This window comes from Styela clava, chromosome 3 (assembly GCF_964204865.1).
Source record: "Styela clava chromosome 3, kaStyClav1.hap1.2, whole genome shotgun sequence".
Taxonomy (NCBI): domain Eukaryota; kingdom Metazoa; phylum Chordata; class Ascidiacea; order Stolidobranchia; family Styelidae; genus Styela; species Styela clava.
Genome location: NC_135252.1, coordinates 19,607,415 through 19,631,145, shown reverse-complemented (window position 1 = coordinate 19,631,145; position 23,731 = coordinate 19,607,415). Strand labels below are relative to the sequence as shown.

The window sequence follows — 23,731 nt, the reverse complement described above, 5'->3', positions numbered from 1 at the left end:
GGAAGCTAGAAATTATAACGGTTACAATTAGTGTGCAGCAAATACCGACCACCGTTCACATTCGGTAAATTAAGTTTTGTGATCATGCGTCAGAAGCGTGATCGACTCGTGGCGATTCAGAGTTAACCTGGAGTAATCGGAGTAATTACTTGATTACAAATGATTACTTGGTGTTTTCGTCAAATATTTCGCGCGGAAGCCACAAGTGACATCGCTTCAGTCACAACAGTGTGCGGATAAATTTTGTCGTAGAATGATCAATGGATTTTCTTGTTGCTTGCGGAGAAATAATCAGGTGAGTGAAATGTACTTCATGCTTTTACTGATGTTATATTATTTTCCTCTTTCGATAGTAAAAAAATTGGAATTTGTAACCTAATACATAAAAATAAATCAGATCACAAAAATAAGTTATTGTTTTGTGATTTATATGTTTTGTTTATAAGTCTCACGGGTTGAAATCGCAAATTCATCTTATTTTTTTGAATCAAATACAAATTTAACTCTACCAAAGTTCCATTCATGAGTAGCGGAGAATACAAAATTGATCGATCTCGCGGCTCATTCAATTCTAGGTCCGATTATTACAAACAGAATCGATAAGATCATATACTGTAGAACGCTCTGAAAAATTCCCCAAAGTTTGTCTTGTTTTCATTTACTCAACGCTGTTGGCTCTGCTGTTTCTTCATTGAGATTTTCGATATTTATCGGCCATCCATCGCCCGTTAGCCATGCAGGCGCTCCAGAAGCGTGTGTAACAAATGTTGTTCGCCTTTTTTATATCAAGTTGTGTAAAGGGACTGAAACCGGTACTCCTGTGGGTTGCAAACCAATATGGCGGACACCGGAACGTAGGATGTGTACCCGATTATGGTAAGGCCATCATTTTATTCCAATTCTCCTTATTTTACTTCTATTATGAGTTTGGGGACTAGCCAAATTATGGTTTAATCCAACCTTAACCGGTATTCATGTAAGTTCCGGTGTCCGCCATCTTGGTTCACATACTACGGGAGTACGCTGAAACCTATGAGCATGGGGATATTCACTTTGCTAATACGGAAAGTCCCCGAATGCGGATCTTTCGGGTGTTCAATTTGGACCACGACTAATTCTTTATTTCACTTTTAAAGTTTCCTTTTATAAAATCACTTTTATAGATTTAAATATAATATGAAAAAAACTATAACACCATGATAAACAATATAGATTAGCAAATAACCATTAGTCGGCCAAAAAAGATGGCGTTTAAAGATGTAGAAATATGTTTTTTGAAAAGACGGACCCAGATATTTTTGAAGTTTTGTACGCGGATCTTCGGTAAAAATAGTTGAGTAGCTCTGGCCTAGCTGAACGCGTCGTTGCGCACGTAACATACCAGTCTCAAACGCAATTCTTTCAGTTTGGTACAATAAGCCTCGTACCAAAATTAAATTTAACCGCAATCTCAAAAAATTCCTTGAAAAGTTATTTTTATCTAAATCATCAAAATTTAGTTTCAGTTTTCTTGTGGCAGTATCATGTGGGCCAGATTTGACCCGCGGGCCCACATACAACGCAACGAAAACAATTTAAACGTAATACTGGAAGTATTTCTCTACGCTATCTATACATGGCAAGCTTAATAAAAATCCAATACATATCTTTCTTAAGGATAAGACGAACCTCAAGTATATAGCCAAGGCCAAAAGCCAATTTTTTTTTTAACTTTCGTGACATTTTATCTATTGTACATAGATTTAGTTCAGTACTATCAGGCAGGAATCATAGTGTTATGCGAAAGCTCAATATCAATATTTTTGCTTTTTATATGCAGAAATATGAAATATGGTGTTAAAAGGAAATAGACGAAATTGAGGAGATCCACAATACAGGTAAACAATGTTTTAATTATTTTAGTTGACTTTTAGATATTCATTGATTTCCGTAAACAAATGTGACAATTCTACACATTAGTGACTGCAAATGATTTGTCATATATTCCATAAAACATTCCTAAGTATTTGTCAATTAAATCACTAAATTTATTAGGGAAGCAATTCTTTTTTTAAATTGTATTATATTTTTAGGTGAAAATAGCGAGAAGAAATGAAAGTAAAGGTTTCACTTGCAGATTACATAATAAGGTACAATATAATACACTAACACATCCTTTTAAATAAGTAATATATGTAGTTTTTGGTGTCATAAATCACTTTTCATGTTTGACTTTTTTGTTTTGAAGTATCGAAGCCGCAAGTTATGAAGGGATGCGTTATTGAAATAGGTAATCGCGGGAAGACGTTGTGATTACCAGAAATAGTAAAAATTCCTTTAATGTATGTCCAATGACCATGCCCCGTTATGAGCAATTCGGTTAAATTTAATGAGCCACAAATTGTAGATCAATCAAAGTACCATATTATATACCGGTAAGTGAATCCGACAAAGCGTATAAATGTTAGCGCAAATTCCTCCATAATAATCAGTTGACCATATCGTTCATTTTCATAAGTGTTCCTGAATCGGACTAGATTTTCAATAACTAAGTATATTCGTATTGGTATAACAGTAAATCTCCCGTAGTCGCACATCTTGCGGTAATATTTAACCATGTCATTCGTGTTCCAAACTAAAAGCGATACTATATTCATTAGATACAACGTATAGTTTATCTATATAGCCATAAACCACCTACGGTCTGTATATAAAGTCCTTCATAATCTATATCAGGGATCGGCAAACCCTGGTGGCCCCTAATCTTAGAGTCTACTCATAGGTTCTTAAAGTGCTCCGAACGGAGCCCCAGGGCTCCGCGAGAGAAACCCAGGGGCTCCGCGAGTTATTCGATTACTTTTCAAATTACTGACTATTTTTTTACCTGTTCAAAGAAGAATCTGACAACAATATAGCTTAGAAATATGGCAAAGAGGCGAAATTAAAAAATGACATTATTTATAAGCAGGAGCGCGGCCAGGATTTTTAAGAGGGAGGTGGTTCAAAATTGGAATGGGACATTCTTCGCGATTAAAAAAAGGGATAACGAGATTTCTGTTGCGTAAAACATTCAATCCATGACCGATGCGAGCATTTAACGTGTCCCGTCGTTATAATGTGATTGTGCTTATCGTTACTCACGTTTGATTCGAGATTACTATTAGAATTACTAAAATGAAAGAACTCATTTCTAAAACAACATAAAATATGTGATAAACTGCCAACTATAAATAAATTGGACTCGTTTTTGCAATCTTGGAATTTCTCAAACTTGATTTGTTCTTTCGCACTTAAAATTATTTTTAAGCAAGATATCGCCGTTTAAAAATTCCCAAGTCTGGGCAAAATGCTAACAATTGAAATCTATTTTATTGCATTCGGCTCCGTCTGTAGTTTCAGAATGAAAAAAGGTATATCGCGGATCGCGCGCACAATTGATTGCGTGCGGCTCCGTCGGTAGTTTTATAATGAGGAAAAAGGTATATCGCGCGCACAATTGACTGTGTTTCGATTTTGCAGTTACTACGAAGAAGACCTAACATAACACAAAATTTTGTAATTTATAATGTCTATAAAAGCATTTTCAATCTGAGGTGAGTCTGCTAAAAACCAAACGTGTGATCTTCCATTTTAAGTTTTAGTTTTAATATTTTAGAATGCCGCTTTTCAATTAAAAAATTCGAGTTGCGGATTTACAAAATGCAATGACGCACGTTATTAGCTGCTTTTCAAGTCTTTTAAAAATGTCAAAAGAGAAATGATTCGACCCCTAATTTATTTATATGTTTGTCAAAGTGTAAGATTTACAGCTTTAGTATATATATAATTTATGTTTAAAATTTAGATTTATTTATGACTTGTATTGACCCTATTAAAAAAGGTTCAGCATTTAAATCAGGTAAAATACTTTTAACTTGCTCAGAAATATTATTCTGAAAGTAACAATTTTAACATTTATTTTGGGGCTCCGTGAACAATAGTCAACCTTTTCAAGGGCTCCGCAACACCAAAAGTTTGAGAACCCCTCTAGATTACGGATACTGACGTGGCAATATTTCCGGTTTTATATCTGTATTTCCTTTCTCATTGATATCATTGTCCGTATTAAATCTACATAGCATTTTGGTTCAATCAAATCCGTTTTTAACCCAAATGGTAGATCAAGCGAATGTACAATACTAGATGAGTGAATCCGACAAAGCGTATCATAGTATCCGTAAATCTATCATAGTCTATAATTCCTGGTAATGATCAGTTTATGCCGTTTATGTTCATAAGTGTTCTAAACTAGAAACATTCCCAATGACGATATTACGTACATGAGTCGATCCAACCAAGTGTGTTTATAATACATAACCGTAAATCTCCCATGGTCGTACTTCCCGTATCGTCACTAAATTAAAATTAAATTTATAATAACGTTACTTTATAAATCATATAAATTCATTTTTCCAAGTGTATCAATATAACCGTAAATACCACATAGTGTGTATATATCCCCCTTCCCATCTTGTTAGCAGTCATAGTAATCGTCCCATTAATATTCATAAGCGTTAAATTCTAGAGATGTATCGGATATAAGCAATATAGACATTTATATCCGTAGGGTCTGAATGTAGAACCAATATTTCTGATACATTTAGGTTTTTAATCTGATCCAAGAGCATTTAAAAAAGAATTTAAAATATGGATGTTGAAATTAATTTTTTTGCGTGGAGTTATCATGTTCATGGTATCTGTTGCCTCCTTAATTCTAAGCCATTTTCGTTCCCATCCATGAGTGTTATCATGTTCATGGTATCTGTTGCCTCCTTAATTCTAAGCCATTTTCGTTCCCATCCATGAGTGTAGAAACAGGATTCTGACTAAAACGTACCAATGTATCGTTACCGGGTATCGTTATTGACAATATCGGCCAATTTTTCTGTATTGGTATTTGTATCGAATAAATTTAGACCTGATATTTTCAATTTATTTAGCTTTTCATTCTGATTCGGAATCTTTAAAATACTGATGTTGAAATAGACTTTGCTCGAGGTATTGTGTTCGCGGTATTTGCCTCGTTAACTCTGAGCCACACTCGATTACACCCCAGCGATGAGAAACTGGAATGAAATTCTGGTCCGTTTTTATATATTTATCTGCCAAACTAGCTTTATATAACTAGCAAAACCAATTTTTATATTGCGTTTTCATGCGTATATATATATATACGAAATAACTCGAAATAACAAAAAAACATTACCTATGATTGAAAGGCTGTATGTCGTCGAATACATAGATACATTAATTAAGAAATGATTATGCTTGAAGCTTATGCTAAAACATAGACCACCTAGAAAGGTAATAGGTTTAGCTACTTAATAAGGGGACCCCAAAAATCAGTTCCTAATGTAGGCTCTCAAAATCGTTTTATTGGCCTGAAAATCCGGTTGGATGCAACTAGCTCACACACACTACATGTCTGTTTTACAGAACAATGCTTGTTTCGACAGTTTTTCATTGCATCAAAAGATAAAGATCGAAGATTCGAATAAGCAAACGAAACCAAAGAATGATCAAGTAAATTGTATTTAAATATTTCATTTGAATTTTTGATATCCATTGACACAGTAATTACGGACCGACAGTAATTTGTCGTATATTCCAGAGTTGTAAAAAAAACTTTTTGACAGTTCATTGCTATATTGTAAATTTTCGAAATTGCGCAATTTGAAACTGGCTGACATCTTATGGCTAATATTTGGAATTTATAAAATTGAGTGACTACATGTACCTGACTATAAAAGTTATTTCAAAAGTAGCTTACATGTGTGTTTCTATGTGTCTTCCCCTCCCCAGTGGGACGCACACTTTGCGAATTGCTGTCACAAAGTTGCGATACTACCGTGTTTTCCTGAAAATAAGACCTACCCCGAAAATGGGACCTAGGCTGGATTTTTGAAGTGGTTTTAATATAAGCCCTCTCCATAAAATAAGACCTAGTCATTTTATCTAGTCGATAGCAAGAAATCTCTCCTATGCGTTTTAATTTTTTTTGCAGTCGTCTTGGATATAAAACGTGTTTTAAGTAAATGGATACCGGTATTCAAATTTTGTATATTTCAAAATCTCGCACTTTTCTATATTGTAAGTTTGTTTTCGGTAAATGAAAATATAAGACATCCCCCTAAAATAAGCCCTCATGTTATTTTTCGGAAGAAAATTGAAGTAAGATAGGGTGACCATACGTCCTCTCCTCCTTTTGCGTTACAAATTTTACGTCCTCTGAGGATGTTCTGAAATATCGAAATGTCCTCCTTTTTCGTGGGATTGAATATTTAATATTCTCTTATGTGTTTGTGATGTGTTGATGTGTTAATTAAGAAACTTGTAAACGTAATTAGAAACTTTATCATTACGCATATGACAAGCAACGCAATGCACCCTGGCGTTTCGGTTTCTATCTAGCTTTACGGGTTCACAACACATGACTCGACATCACCAACTTAGATTAACAGTAAACATAGAAAGCACCGCACAGTAGAACAGTTACAATAAGACTATCACATTTTACAATGATAACCATGGACATGAAACATGGGTGGCGGGCGCTATAGGGTATATTACGTCATATCGTAACATCCCCCTTTTCATAAAAAGTATTAATACATAAATGTTCACGGCCCGTATCTATCAAGAGTGTTCTGCGTTGTCTGAAATTCGGAGTTACCGGTCTCTCGCTCGATTCCGCTTCATCTGAACGAAGAGTTTCAGAATTGTTCGCTCCGTTTGACATTAGTTGTGGCTCTACATGCGAAGATGGTTCTTGTTTTATTTCCTTCTTGTCATCGTATGGTGGTCTTAAAAACCATTTTCCCACCTGTAGTCTCTTCCATCGATATTCACGCAATATGACCTTGGAGACAATTGCTCAGTGCATGTACCAAATCTCCATCTCCTTTTGTTTTCAATAGGTTTCACGAGCACTCATTGGCCTTTGTGAAGCTTCGAAAGTTGTTTTGTGCCACGATCGTAATATTACTTAGATTTTGCACGTCTCTGCTCAATTTACGGTTTGACATTTCTCTCAACCTTCGGCGCGAGCAGAGTATAGCTTTTTATACATCTGAACAGTCTCTTCGTGCCTTTTTAATCAGATTCTCTGCTCTCTTGACGGCTGATTCGGCTTTACCATTCGACTTGCTATGCAGCGGAGATGATGTTCGATACAGAAATTGCCATCTTCTGGCAAATTTTTGAAATTCAGCGATTGCAAAATCACTGTATCTGTTTTTCCATGTCGGCTGATTTTTTTTTTACAGCATCTGATCACCGATCTCGCAGTTGCTTTATTCAGTTCGTCGAGTTCCCAGAAATCTTAATAGTAATCGACAGTAATTAAATATTGCTTGTTAAACACAGTAAATAAATCCATTCCTATTTACATCATGGCTGGTTAGGGATTTCACTGCTTATTAACGGTTCTCGTTGATTGTCTTGTCACGCGCATGTTCCAACTACACTGACCAATATAGTCTTTGATTTCTTGGCTCATTCGAGGCCAAAATACTATATCTCGGGCCTTTGTCAAGCATGATTCAATACCCATGTGACATTCATGAATGCGTTTAAGCATTTCGGGCCTCGGTGTCTTAGGAATTACTATTCTATGGCTTTTGTACAAAACATTGTTTTGGTAGCCCAGTTCATCCCTATAATTGGAAAAATTTATTTCATTTCAAAACCGTCTTTTGCGAGTCGTGGTAAATTATCATTTGTGCACAACCTAGAGAGTGTATCTGCTATATGCATTATTCTTCCAGGCTTGTACTAAATTTTGAAATTGTACTTTTGCAGTCTAAGCAGCATTCGCTCTAATCGTTTGGTTGCTGCTAACAAGGATTTCCGAAAAGATCAAATTGTTCGCATCCAAACACAATTGCCAAACATTCTTTTTCGGTTCCATTACATTTGAACCCATGACAATTGCACCTGTATGCTATTGTACCTATGGAATTTTTTTTGTTTCACGGATAGTCAAACCCATACTAACCGTAACCCATGGGTTTTAGCACCCGCATATAGATTGAACCCGTGGATATACGCATGGGTTCAAATGTACATGGGTTCAAATGTACGGTCACCTTCTTTTTCAATTTGTGCGTAACGACGCTCTGTTGTCGTTAACGAACGCGAGGCAAAAGTAACAGGCTTACCTTCTTGTAACAGAGTTGCCCCTAATGCTACTTCACTCGCATCACATTGTAAGATCTTTCGAAATATCAGAATATTGTAGAATTTGTGCAGTTGTTGCTAACTTTTTGATATTTTCAAACGCATCATTTATGATAGGTGTGAAATATATTTAGCAAGTTAATTAACAAATCCTACAACACATTGTACCTGATATACATTTCTTGGTTTGGGCATTTCAATAACACCTTGAATCTTCCGTGGATCTGGTAGAAGAATTTATCAGTCAATAAATGACCTAGATATGGAACGGATTTCAGTTTGAACTTGATTTTACTTTTGTTCAATTTCAAAACTTCTGCTCCTTGTCATTTCAAAGAGTTTTATTACCTTCTGATCATGATTTCTTACTGCTTCTTCATATGTGTTTCCACTTCCAGCAACAATTATATCATCGGCAATATATCGTATACCTTTGAGACCTTCCAGAACTTCATTCAATAGCCTCTGAAATTCTTCCGGAGCTGTCGAAATTCCAAACGGCATGCGTTCCCATCTGTATTTAGAAAATGGAGTTATAAAAGTAGTTAAAAAGCTACTTTGTTCGTCAAGCTTGATTTTGCAGAATCCATCTTTCGCATCAAAAACAGAAAAAAACATTTACATTAGCTAAATCAGGTAAAACTACTTCAATATTTTAAATAGGATAATGAGAACGTCTTAAATCATTATTTAAGTCCTTTGGGTTAAGCATATCCGCAATTTACCAGTTTTTTTTACCTGCTACCATATTGTTAATCCAGTCGGTAGATGTGGTAACTTTAGCAATTACCCCTTTATTCTCTAATTCCTTAAGTTTATTCATAAGGTCATTGCGCAGTGCAAAGGCAATTCTACGAGGTTGATGCTTTACTGGTAGAGCTTTGGTATCTATTTCGAGATGATATTCTCCCGGAAAACTACCTAGACCTTCAAAAACATCAGCGTACTTTTCTGAAACATATCAACACTCAACAGTTAAAGGTTTTCAGTTAAAGGTTCTTAATGATGTTTGGCTACAATAGATTGTACAGTACCTTGACTTTGAGGTACATTGACCTGCAAAAGTTCCAACTCCAAGTCTGAGCTGAAAGCAACGGATGTGGGCCTCTTTCCACTACAATGAAAGACAAATTGCAATTCTTACCGTTGTGTTGGCATAGAAAGTTACATTGACCAATCGGCTTCAAAAATCTACCATCATAAAACTTCAGCGTTGCACTACTTTCTTGTGAAGCTAGATTATTTTGTGCATAGGATCTTAAACAATCATTGAGGCTTATCACATTACTGGTTGAGCCGCTATCGAGCATATACATTTAAACAAAACTGGTTTTCGACCATGTGAGCATGTAATTTCAAATTAACAAACCAGCGAACACCTTTAGACTGAATACTTCCAACCGTCTGAAAATTATAAGCTGAGTCGCTTGATTTATTGATATAATTATTAGCAGCAGAGTAGACATTTCGATTAGTTTGTTTACAAATAGCAGCAAAGTGATTTTTCTTATGGCAAGCGTTACACAACACACCTATGCAGGGCAGAATCAAGCCCCTTTTCTGTGACTTCGGCCACAATATTTGCACGTTATATTTGCTGTATTGTTACCAGTCATTGATCTTCTTCTTTGTTTGTATTCATGCTTCCGCTTTCTTCTCTTTATAAAATGTTTCAATTTCTTGATAGTCTTCAGTATTTTTGATTTTCTTCATTTGTTTATCGGCCATTTCACTACTGCGACACATATCTATTGCAAAATTCAAAGTTAATTCACCTTTTCTATGCATTGCAGCTTTCACATATTTATCCTTGCTACCCAACCTAATTCTGTCTCTTATTAGTTCGTCAGTCATTGGTCCAAATTTACAAGTTGACGCTAGTTCTCTAAGTTTAGTGACATGATCATCAATTGATTCATCTAGTCTCTGGTCGCATGTATCAAAAAACATGTCTTTCGTATACAACATTTCTAGTAGGTTAGAAGTGTTTATCTAAAGCGAACAATATAGATTTCACACTTTTTCTATCTTAGAAAGGGCAAGATATAGCAATCTTTACCTATTATCCCAAGTAATCTGACAACACGAATTCTACCAGACTTTACTTCTAAGCCAGTTGCTATTTCATAATTCTCCCATTGCAATCGGAAGAAAGAACAATTGGCTGCTGCATTTTTGTCTATTTCCACAGCCAAGGGTGCGGGGATATTACTTGTGGCCATTGAACAGAAAATATGAACGTACCTTGTTGAAGTAAGACTTACTAGTACTCTTCATTCCATATGTGTCACAGCTTCTTCGTCGAGTCCAGCGCTTATTGTTGATCCGTCACCGCTTCTGACACCATGTTTCGTTCTCTATCTAGCTTTACGGGTTCTCAACATCTCGACATCAACTTATATTAACAGTAAACATAGAAAGCACCGCACAGTAGAACAGTTACAATAAGCCTACCACGTTTTACAAGGATAACTAAGGACATGAGACATGGGTGGCGCTATAGGGTATATTACGTCATAAAGTAACACCTGGGGTTCGTCAAAAGTCCCCTGGAACAGTTCTATGTAGTGGAATATTTCTAGTACCCAGCCTACTAATTGAGAAAATAAATCAAAATTACGATACTTCATCGAAGATATAAAATCCTGGGAGTTTAAACAACTCGTTGAATAGCTTAGCTGGTGTAGCTTTACTGGACATGTCAATGACTGTTACATCTTGATTTCTTTGCACTTCCTTAATAACAAATATCGTCACAGATGTTGCACGTTTTAAGAGGTTTTAGATGCTTTTATATAATTAAGGGCAAGCTTAATTTACAATTGCACGTTGATAAGACAAAAATGCATTATTTTATATACTATGCTTAATCCTAGAGAATTTAGTACATTGTGTAATGTATATATCCGGCACTGGAAATATATGGTTCTACCTAACAAAGCGTTCTCCATTTTGGGTTTGGAAATATGGTCACCCTAATTAAGACCCAGTCTTATTTTCGGGAAACACGGTATGATATCTGTAATTCTTTCACTTGATATTTTGTATAATCCAGCAGTTCGTAACCTGGGGTAAATTTTTTCTGGGGTTAAGTTTTTTCATTCTTAAGGGTAACTTTCGTTAGTTTGAAAAAAAGATTTGTAATAAACAAAAAACGCATCTATTTACATGTTTTGATGCGAGCAACATTATGTTATTGATAGGCTAACTTGCGGAAAATAGTATTATTAGCCTATTTTTGGATATGCTGATGTGTATTACCCTATTATTGTATCAAAATGTCGAGACCTCTGGCAACAGTTATCGAGACCGCCTGCGGATTGTCGCAAATTCAGCGTTGGGAGTGAGGAATGTTGCTAAACATTGATTCGTTCCGGGTACCAATTAACAAGGTACTTATTTAAATAATCAAGTTGGGAAAAAACACGCGTAGTAATAAAGATCTGATAGATGTCATTAGGGGGATCATTAATTTGTAACACGTTTAAAAGTTAATTTTGAAAGCTCCACACGGTAGGAGATATTTGCGTTGTAAGAAAAATTCAATAACGAGGTTATAGCCCTGTATTGGGTCTGAATTATATCAAGATTTGATGTAAACACGGGCTTCCGCGGGCAATTAGCAGTTGTTTTTATAAGCGTAACGGCATCTTGAAGATGTGATACGTAGCCTACATGTTTTGGCAAGAAAATGCGCGTTTTGTAACATTCCTACTGAATAAGCTTGGAAAGTCGCTGTACCGTTGTCGTTAACCTGATAGGCCTACAGATACTGGTAACTTACCGCGCAAGATTTCCAGGAAATTGATAATAAAATATTTCGATTTACTCGCCGTGTTTATAAATTTCAGCATAGCTCTATTGTTATCGGTTAGCCTATATTTCAACCGAAATTAAAAACCAATACCTCCGAGTTCTTTGTTATTTCACTAGACATCGAAGATCTGGTTGCCAAAAAGCAAAGGTAGCCGTCGCATCAAATCTGTTTTTTTTCCTCACTGAAAGCAGTTTCTTGACCAAGGCGCCTTTTCTTGACCTTGCTAACTTATTCGCTTAATGGGAATGGGTAAATTATGCAATAAAGAACGACTGGTTTAAGAGCCTGTACCTATGTTCTGGTTATGTTCTGGTATAGAAATACTTGTATTTAAGTAGGTCATATGTGCAATTTGAAGTCGAAGACTGACATCTGACGACTAATGTTTAGGGTATTCGCACACCTGCGGAATAAAGCGAAATATAACCCACTAGTAAATATTTTATTAGCCAGAATCATGAATGTTTTCAATTCTTTGTAAAATCTGCGACGTATTTGAAACTGAAGTAACAAAAATCATTGATAGCTATACTTATTTTTACTTTAATCTTATTAAAGCTTTGTTCGTTTGTAAAGATCCAAGTGTGTAAAGAAAATCTTCAGAATTTTTTAATATAAATCTAATTAGGTATAAAATATTAGTAATCCCGTAGTATGTGTGCAAGGTTAGTGTTAGTTAATAATTTTATTTCGATTTTTCCTATTTTAGTTTTATTACGAGTTTGAGGACCGTCTGTGTTGTGTTAACCAAGAGAATACATCCCCTGACCATAGGTTTTAGTTCCTTTACATAGCTTGATGTAAAGTAGGCGATCAAAATCAGTTACCTCCGTATTGGTACACATAATTATGAAGCGCAAAAAAATTGGTATATCTTATTCAACTCAGGAAAGGTTTCGTATATTCGAAGAGGCAGGGTAAACACACACATATATATAATATCTCAAAAAGTCGTGTAAGGCAGTGCTTTCCAGCGCTGGACCTGCTACCGACGTCGGACCGCGCAGTAGTGATCTGCAAGAAAATTGGTGACCGTAAATTTGAACCCACGTACAATTGAACCCATGTGTATATCCGCGGGTTCAGTCTATATACGGGTCATAAAAACCCATGTGTGAGGGTTATAATGATTTCACATATCCGTAAAACAAAAAAAAACTCCCATAGGTGCAATTGTCGTGGGTTCAGATGTACGTGGGTTCATGTGATGGAACCAAGAAAGCTTGCTACTTATTTGTCAGCCAGCGTAACCGCTGAGTGGACAAGAAAACCAATGTCACTCTGTTTTAGTTGTTAAATCGAGCGTTCGAGAATAGTGTAAATTGCCATACCAATTTTGACGTTCTAATTCAAAGGTTGAAATTGCAGCCCGTGAACTAATATTTGTTTGGGATGTTTGTTTGGGAAATTTGTGATGAGGGCCGTGTGTATATCCGCGGGTTCAGTCTATATGCGGGTCATAAAAACCCATGTGTGAGGGTTATAATGATTTCACATATCCGTAAAACAAAAAAAAACTCCCATAGGTGCAATTGTCGTGGGTTCAGATGTACGTGGGTTCATGTAATGGAACCAAGAAAGCTTGCTACTTATTTGTCAGCCAGCGTAACCACTGAGTGGACAAGAAAACCAATGTCACTCTGTTTTAGTTGTTAAATCGAGCGTTCGAGAATAGTGTAAATTGCCATACCAATTTTGACGTTCTAATTCAAAGGTTGAAATTGCAGCCCGTGAACTAATATTTGTTTGGGATGTTTGTTTGGGAAATTTGTGATGAGGGCCGTGCTTGGACGAAAATTTTTTCTCCTGCTGCGCCACTGCTCATCTATGCCATAGTGAAAACATGCAATGTGCACGCCGAAAACGCATATTGAAGTGAGCAGCTCTACATAAAATACATTACACTAAGAATAAATTGTGTTCTCGCTTGTCAGATTGTCATTTGGACGACGTACTACAGGTCAACCTAGTTGCCATTTGATTTCAACGCTTTGGCCATGGCAAAGAAACGAAACGTCATAAACATTGATTAAAAGTAAATAAAAACAGTGTATTGTTTGATAGAATATATATATTAAAAAGAAAAGAAGGTGCGAGTGCACCATAATTTGAGTTTATTGTTGCAATTGTCGCAGATGGAAATTATTTCGTCCCGCACGGGGTAAATATATAAATTTTGGCCGGCGAGTACACGAAGTTCCCCCCCCCCCCCCCCCCCCGATGTTCTAATTTGTCGCCATTGTTGAATTTCATAAAAGTGCTTTGGAACTTTGAATTGTGTTGCTCAAATCTCACTCCTATTCTTCCTCTATTCCTGTGGGTGCGTATGCGTATTCTGCTGCACATTAACACAGATGTATTTCTGTAACATTTGGTCCGACCAAAGGCAGACTTCCTCATAAAAGCATGTCTTGGATTGGATCTCATAATTTACTGTTTCTATTTATATATGCAACTGAAACTAATCAGTTTTTTAAAAGGTTACAGATTTATCTAATATTTTAACATAAAATTATGTAGGCTAAGTGATAAATTGATAATTGTTTTCAGATGTCAATTATATTGTGGAAAAAATAAAAAAGAGAAATTTAAATCTCATTTTTGAAGTTTAACTTATGATAATTAACTTTAAAGTGTAAATATTAACTTTAAAAATTTTTAAAATTGTATATATATTTTACACACTCAAAAAGCGTACAATTGAAATCAAAATATATTTGAAGTTTTTAAATCCAGTGTTTTTACATACAAGGTCTATCCCAAGTCTGTATTGTCTTTCTATTTTAAACGATTTTGAAGAAATTAAAAAAATATATAATTTTTTTACAAACTTGATAAAAAAAACTAGCTATTTTGCAAAAAAACTATATTGGTATTGTATGGTAAAAATGAGTTTATATGTTAATGCTTTATGTACAAAGTTGTCAACTAACTCATGCAAAAAAATAATTAGAACTTTTCACGATGTTATGAGCAATTACAAAAATTGATATCTCAAGAGTTTATCTTAAAATTAAATACAAGATACCCGTTCAAATTTTTAATGAATTAAATAAAAGGTATTTTTTTACATCTTGGAGCAGCGTTCAAATAAAACTAGAAAAATTTGAGAAACGACGAAAAATTGTGAAATCTAGCTTTTTTGCACATGTTCCATCGTTTCATTGTCATTCTTTGTTAAATACAATTTCAAATCCTAATTTTGTTATATTCTAAAATAATTTGTATTCTAAAAATTTCGCTCTATAGTTTAATACCCGGTATACTTTTCAACGAATAATCAAAAATTTGAAAAAAAATTGGTAACTTCAGCTCTTTTGAAAATGTTCCCAGTCTTCATTGTCATTGCATGCTGTGAAAGATTTCGGGTGTTACTAGATAAATTCTAGTTATCTCATGATTTTATTTCAAATTATATCTTATGATTTTATTACAAATTCGGAAAAAATATCTTAAAATTTTATTTTAGGATTGAAATATTTTTAAAAAAATTAAACAAGTTTTCCCCATTTATATTCAGCGTTCAACCAGAACTTAAGAAACGCTAAAAAGTTGCAAAATCTATTTTTGTCGCAAGTTTTCGAAGACTGCATCGACATTCTGTATTGAAACAATGTCAAATGTTAATACTATATATATATATATATGTGAATTAATCAATGCATCGAGAACTATACAAATTGTATATAGTTGAATATATTGAATTTTGTAATTATTTTAAAATTTTATAAGTAACTTGCAAAGATAATATTTATGAATTGTGTTATAAATTTATATATGTTACAATTTTATAAAAGAAAAAAGGTAGAATTGTTCTGTAAATTTGAATAAGAAGGGATATTTTTGAAATAGCGTTCAAAGAAATATTCGGAAAGTTCTTAAATCCAGCAATTTCGCTGAAAATGTTTCAAATCTTCACTGTTGCGGTGAGACAAATCTCGTTTTTATACTTCACTGTTCGCTATGTATACATCAATAAAAGAAAAAACATAATCAGTTTACCTAAAGATTTAGAAAAACTTTATCTAATAATAGATGCAATATGAAAACATTATGAATTTGAATGAGTAAATTCATCTCGCTATTGTTAGAATTCTTCATTGACATTTTATGTTGTCATTTCACCTGATCATATTTTATTACTACTGTTGTCAACTAACTACTAGTGCAAAATGTGAATATGTATACTTATGATTTATAAGGACCTAGCAAATGTAATCTTAGGAATGTAAAATTCATTTGAAAAAAACATATATTTTTTTTTCGTTTTTAAAGTAGCAAACAATGAAAATTAGAAAAATTTGAGAAACTGTTAAAATGTTTGATGCATAGCTTGATTACTAAAATATCTAATAATCTGTATACTTTAGGAAACTATTTCAAATAGGTTGTCAACTAATCGTTGCTAGAATTATTTTCAGCATTTCAGGTTGTTACGAGCAAGTAGCAAAATTGATATCATAAAATTGAATTCTATAATGAACTACAAGATTCTAATTCAGATAATTTTACAATTTTACTAGGAGATTCTCTTTACTGTACCACTGTCGAGCAGCATTCTCGGTGAAACATACCCTCAAAACTTGATGGTGACATAGTTAGCCCAATTGCATTGATTTCAAATCAAAATTGGAAGCAATTGGCTTACACCACATAATGTCACATATTACATTTATTTTCAGCTTTCTGAAAACACTGCTTGAAAGTTGGCGGGGCAATTTATCATTGCATTAAAAAATGCGGCAATGCCAATTGACTGGCATTACATCACTAAGTGAGCTTGAAGCCTATCCAAAGAGTCAAGTAAGTATTGGAATCTTTTGAATCTGTGATTTTGAATTTAACGAAGCATATAAAATTGATATATTAAATTAAACTCTGCGGCTCAGAAACATTTGGGATTTTTGAATGATGCAGGTTAGACATATAATTTAAATATATGTTATTTCAAAATGTCGCGTTATGTAGTAGTTAGTGCATAAGAAAACGTTAAATCTGGATATAATCAGTTACAAATTAACGCCCGACCGTTAACTAGAAATGAAACCACTGAAGTTACGTTTTCCTTTTGGAAATCTGTTTAAGATACCTGTAATGAATAATTAAAACGCAAGTCTTCATTGACATTGTATGCTGTAAAAGATTTCAGGTGTTGATGCATATATTTGAGTTAGCTTACGCTTTTAATAGAATGTAGAAAAAATAATTTTCAACTTTGAAGAAGCGCATAATATAAAATAGCAAAAATCGAGAGAAAAGTTGTTAACTTGAGACTGAAGTATTCTCTTTTATAATTCAAATTTTCTCTGTTCTAATTTTCTACCTTTGTCAATAAAAGGCAAACATGGTACATTGGGTAAATAATATAAATAGAAGTTTTTTTTAGTTATTGAAGCATCGTAAAATGAAAAATTTGAAAATATATTATCGAAATTTTAGGAGCAGCTTAAAAAAAATTGAGATTGGATATTTTGAGAATATCTGACAACTTGTGTAACATAGCTTTTTCGCAAATAATCTATGTGTGTATTGGCACTCCTTGTCCGAAACAATTTCAAATGTTAATACTGTATAAAGTTATCAACGAAATAATACAAGAAAAATTGTTTTCGACTGATATCACAAAACCGTAAACTATTTTGAAAGCCTGTATACTTTTGAAAATATACATATAAGAGAGGATGAAAAATTATTTTCTAAGAATAAACTCGGAAAGGTTACCTTAGAAATTTGAAAATATTTTGTTCAAAGATACAATGGCCTCTTATTACATATAAAATCGCAGAATTTAACATATCAATTCATATTTTTAAGGAAAATTAAATGAAAGATGTTTTTATTAATTTTTGATGCAGCGTTCAGTGAAAATTTGAGAAATTAGAGAATACCTTAAAAAGTTGTTGAATCCACTTATATTTGTAGACAATTTTTTTTGAAATACCAGTGTTTACTATTAGCGCACTTTTTTTTTGCGAAAATGGCGTATTTCTATTTTTAGGGCCTGCGAAAAAGCACCTTTTTTCGATTTTACAGGGCGAAAATTCAAAGTTGACAAATATTTTCTTACGAGTTTGACAAATAAGTTGCCTACTAGTACTTTTGTAACGCAATTTTACATTATATAACGTTATTTGCTGGAATTCTAACCTATGTGGTGCATACAGGAGAGAAAGCTTTCGAATTTTTTTTTATAGTGTGATTATTAATAATACATGCCCACCAATTCCGCTTCTTCCGGAAAAACGCTCGGCGGTGTCTTTGGAACCAGATGTTGAAATACTACGCAGTGCGTTTCTTTAAACGAGATTGGTCATGTGACTACCAATGACTTCGATGAATTGTGACCATAGTGCGTGATTTTCTAGTGCTGGTTCGACAGGTCTTTGTCCTCTTCGTAGTGAACTATTTGGAGCCATTCAGAAAGTTCTGATATTTTGTTTAGTAAGGGCCATTAGTTTTTGAATTAGAGGTAACTTTTAGCAGCATCTCACAGATTTGCAAAATCAGCAAATTCACAAATCACGTACGTCGTAATATTTTATTTTATCCGCAAATGCACATGGCGTTTCCCGGAATTTGGCGATCGAACGCAACTACATCTCATTGATATTCGAGTAGGGGTGGATAAAATCAATTTTTTTTTTGAATTGGATATTTTCAATGAATACCGATAGTCGAATAAAAAATATTTTTTATACACAACAACGTCTAACGAGTCTAAAACGTGGGTCGAAACATTAAAAATCGGCAATAAAGCCTTTTTTTTTGGTTAATTTCGTTGTGATCGCTAATTGTTTTTGTCACCTCAATCGTTTTGGCGGCGATATGCTGTATTAGGCAATCTATATTCCCACACTTTTCTTTTTTGCAAGTATAAATTCTTGTCGATCGACGGAGAGCAAAGTTCTGAATTTGGCGTTTACCCGTGCGCTCACATCGGCAACAGCTGTAATTTTAAAACCAAAATTAACATTTGCGTTGACTTGAAATCACCTATCAACGTTTATAAATTTACCGTACCAATTTCAAGCGAATAGTAATATTATTATCGATACCGGAATGCAGATATTAAATAGAAATGATATCAACTTTAATATGCTTTAATATGGTGCCTGTAATATTTTATAGATAAATCTCGCAAATCTGCGATTGTGTCAATCCTGAATGTTGATGTTTAAAGTGATTAAATAATTCGGCAATAAAGGCATTTCTGAGTGGTCATAAGACACGATGACTTTAATAAACAGCAACCGTCAAGCGTGGCTGACTAAAAAGTTCACATTTTTGAAACATTGCTTGGTCAAGGAAGGGAGGGGTCACTAAGGAGCTAATTAAAAGTACTTCGGAAGGATATGACTTGTCATTTCGTTTCTGGATATAGCTTGTACATGTTATATACCACGTATGATTTCTCGGAAGCGCCAATCCAACTTTTAATTTACGATAATCAATTTTTAATACGCGGGTCATGCATGAAACTGCTAGTAAAATGCTGCCAATCGTACGTAGTTTAAAATGTGGGATATTTATCGTTACGTTTAGTCGTCACCCCTGTTTTGTTTTAATTTTAAATTTGTTTGTTCTACCTTGAAAAATTTGTCAAGCGAAGTATAAAGAGCTCCGACGTTAGACGCGAAGTCTCTTTATCTCTCCCTTTTCTTTCTACCCCATCTTCTCCGCGAGATGGTGTTCGGTGAGGAAACAGCGGTGGGGAGAGAGTGACGTGAGGAGGTAATAATGCAAGTGGGAAGGAGAGAGTGTTGGGGTGGGGGCGTGGATTGGGGGCAGAATAGAGGGTGAATTTTAAATATTGGATCTTGAAAGCTACCCTTTTTTTTCAAAAAAATTTCTACGCTGCTTTTGCGACAATCCGCAGTCGGCCTCGATAACAGTTGCCAGAACCACCTTCAGCAAGAATGACGAAATTTACCCCCAGGTTAAAAACTGCTGGTTTAAACGAAACTCTGATAACAGAAAGGCTCCTCTTTACTTTGCAATATTACCTGAAAGAGCTCTTTTGCGTGTATCTATGCTGTTTGGATTGAGTTAACATAAAAGCGAAGGCGCCTAATGTGTTAAAATCGGCCAAAGCACTTCTTTCAACTGTGAAGCACTTTTGCACTTATAATTCCCTTAAGTAAACACTGGTATCCACTTTTTTTTGTATTTTTTTATCATAATAAAGCGAAATAAAAAATGAGCTCAAATGGGTTCGACTCCCATAAGTACCGATTGTGTCATCGTATAAAATCTCATGTAATAGGTCCATTGTTAGGGCTCTGGACATTTTCCAATACCTGATGATTTAGAATCGAATCGAATAATTTTTTCGAATTACTCGAGAGACATATAAATGTATGCAACTTTTTTATTGTAATCGGTCCTGACAACAAATGGATTACTAAAAACATACATCATCAAATACATCATTTAGAGCAGGCTGCCCAACCCGCGGCCCGCTGGACTGTTTTTTGCGGCCCGCCCTATAAGTTCGTAAGCAGACTTCTTAGGTTTTTACCATGTTGTATTTCGTGATTTTGGTGTGATTATTCCTGCCATTTATCTACATTTAAATGGCGGTTTTTATTATTACGTATGTGTCAAGGCTTGCACCCCGGTGGACATCGACGTCAGTTTTTTTGTACTGTTCTGCGAACTCAAAAAAGATATTGTGCGATTATTGAGGACGAACGCTGAAAGCAAGTATAGGAATGAATTTAGAACCTAAATTTGCAAATTAATTTCATTCTGATTGTTTTCTTGCGTGTCTGCTTTGATCGTCTTTATCGCCAACGTAAAATAAAAAGTCAACAATATCTTTGGTACTGGTCCCGTGACTCGTTGTCCTTTTATGTTCGTATTTTTTATCTAATGTTTGTGCTAAATAAGATTTCGGAAATGTGTTCACTGCGTGTCCGTCAAAAATGCTGATGAAATTGACTTAATTGCATTGCTGCATATTGGTCACAAATCAATATATATACGCTATTTGTTCAGAAATCTTTGTAATGTTACTTCAGTATTGGTGTTTCAAATTTTAAGAAACGACCCACTTAAACTTGATATTCCCGCGACATTGGCGCACATAATGCTCATTTAAGCATTGAGGCAGTTTCACAAATGAATGAATAAAAACACTATAACGAAAATATAACACTCAATTCCGACGTGGTGTGTGTCTTCTCGTGTGGTCGTCAAAAAACCGCAAGTGTCATGTCCACGCCCCGTGTTACCAGATATTCGAATAGTGGACTGGTATTCTAATATTCGACTTGATATTCGAATAATTTGCCTTTACGTACTCAGTAAACAGAAAGCAATTATTAAATTGATTGATTTTATGTTAATTAACTTGCCTTTTATGTATTGTGTAAGTTACCTACACCGAAATCGGACTTAGCTGTTATTAATGTCTTGTACAAACGTTTGCGGCCCGCAACGAATTTCGTCACGTGAAAGTGGCCCGCGAAACGAAAAAGGTTCGGCAGGCTTTTTTAGACAGATTGTTGAGCGTTCACACATGAAAAAAAGTAGAAAAATAGTCATAGATCTGAATCGCTTTGAAAAAATATGGCCTGAATAAAACAAAGGAAGGAAAAAAACAAGATGGCAGCAATTCGAAATTTTTCTCTCACTGTTTCGAATAATTTACTATTAGATACGAAATGCCCATTTTAAATTTTTACTGCGAAAAATCAAAACACAAATGCGATCGAAGGTTATCAATTAATAAGCTAAGACTATTTTTTGCTTATTATTGGTCATCATGATGCTACTACGATTCCTAAGAGAATGCCATACCTTCGGCGTAATATTTGTATATATAATTTTTCAGGTTTCCTCACTTATGGAAATGGAATCTTGACGACATTCTCTGTTCACAGAAAAAAAGTTGTAAATACAACAAGTATTCAAATATAAATGTGAGTTTGATCAAAGATAACTAAGATTGGCTCACAAATAAAATGCATTGAACCACACTTATGTGAAAAAGACTGATCCGGTATGCATACAAACGATTATATTCAAAGCTTTAACATGGGTCGACCCATCAAGAATGAACTGTTTATGTGATGATTGCAAACAGATTCTTGATTACAAATCAAAGCAATTGTGTTTATTACTTTACAATACAATTCCCATATTTGAAGTCACAGCAAGATGAATATAAAATATATTTTCATTGAAATATATTGCATTAATGAATTTCATAAAATTCTGATGTGGAACTTTTATCACAACACAGTATTCTTCATATCTGCATAAAATTTTATTCAATCATTATAGTTTTAAACATATATATCTGCAACAGTGTAATACTTGGGCGTAAAGGCAACGGCGATCGACATTTTTGTCATATCTAAATTATACCAATGCTGTCCTGACGAATTGTTATATAAAATATGTTATATATATATTATTTTAATATATATATATCACTTGTGAGTTAAATTGAAGATTCTAACAATATTTTTTTACCAGTTTGTGGCAAAAACCAGATAGTCTATCTATGGTTGTCAATGCGGCCATAACACAAATCTTTTCCTTACTTCATATCTTCCATCAACACTGCCTATTGAACGTGAGAAATCTTGTGACAAACCAGGCCGGCATGGCTTTGTCTCATCATCTTCAACGTCAACTTCTTCAAACACTCTACAAATTACACTTACAGATACAGGGGTAGGGAGGGGGTTGGGGGTTCTGGGAAATGGTGGTGGACCCTGGGAGGGAGAGGAAAACACAGCATTGCAATCATAATTAGGCGATTTTGGTTTTGTCAATTCTGATATAAAATATCCATAGATTCTGGTAATAGGTTGGCAGATAGAGGTTCTTTCATTTTTATTTTCAAATCATTAGTATCAAACGTGACATTACGGTTGAATGTCGTTGCCTTCTTTTTTGAATCAAAAATTAATTGACAAGCAATCTTTTTTACGTGTGTCAATATAAAATATGGGTGTTTGACAGCCCATGTGTGCTGGCAGTTCCAGTCCACTTCGGAAATTGCATAAATATTTCTTTTGATGTTTGTGAACGAATTTTCGAAGACAATCATATTACTATATCTATGTACACTGTTTTATGTTTATTATTGATATATTATATTTAGAAATGAATTATTTTTATCTATCATGCTATATCTTTATTTAGCTATCCGTTTTGTCATAATCATTTACTCCATGCAATTTCTTTAAGATATTTTCAACAGGAAACGAAGATGTAGTTTACGAGAGCGACAATGGAAAGGAAAATTTAACAGGGCATGCCATGGCTTTTTTAATTTTTTTTTTTGTTATAAATTAATTTGAACTCATTCTAGCAATTGGCGGAATTTCAGTTTAAAAACTAGAACTAGTTAATATTAATGTTATTATTAGCTTTTCAGACGCAGAACTATAGAGATTGAAGTTGATTTCCAGAGGCAGAACTATAGAGATTGTGAATATGGAGATACTTATCAAAAGCAGTACTATGATGATGAAGATATGAAGACAGTTATCAAAAGCAGAACTTTAAGATGGAGATTAGAAGACTACTTTTAGCAGAATTATGAAGATTCAAGTTACGAAGACACTTTTCAGAAGGAGAGCTGAACACGAAGACACCTTGGAGATGCAGAAATGGTTGTAAGTTAGGTCTAGTTAATTTTATTGTTACATTAGCTTTTCAGTGACAGAAATATATTCAAGATGCGGAGAAGATTTTCAGAGA

At 34.3% G+C, this 23,731-nt stretch overlaps 1 long non-coding RNA gene across 1 annotated transcript; it reads left to right on the top strand.

Moving 5' to 3' along the window:
* The first annotated feature begins 223 nt into the window (after positions 1–223).
* LOC120343455 (uncharacterized) lies at positions 224–23,301 on the top strand. The gene is made up of 6 exons (XR_013474909.1): positions 224–295; positions 1,820–1,877; positions 2,073–2,129; positions 5,455–5,541; positions 16,696–16,816; positions 21,849–23,301. It is a non-coding gene; the product is annotated as an uncharacterized LOC120343455 (long non-coding RNA).
* Positions 23,302–23,731: the final 430 nt, after the last annotated feature.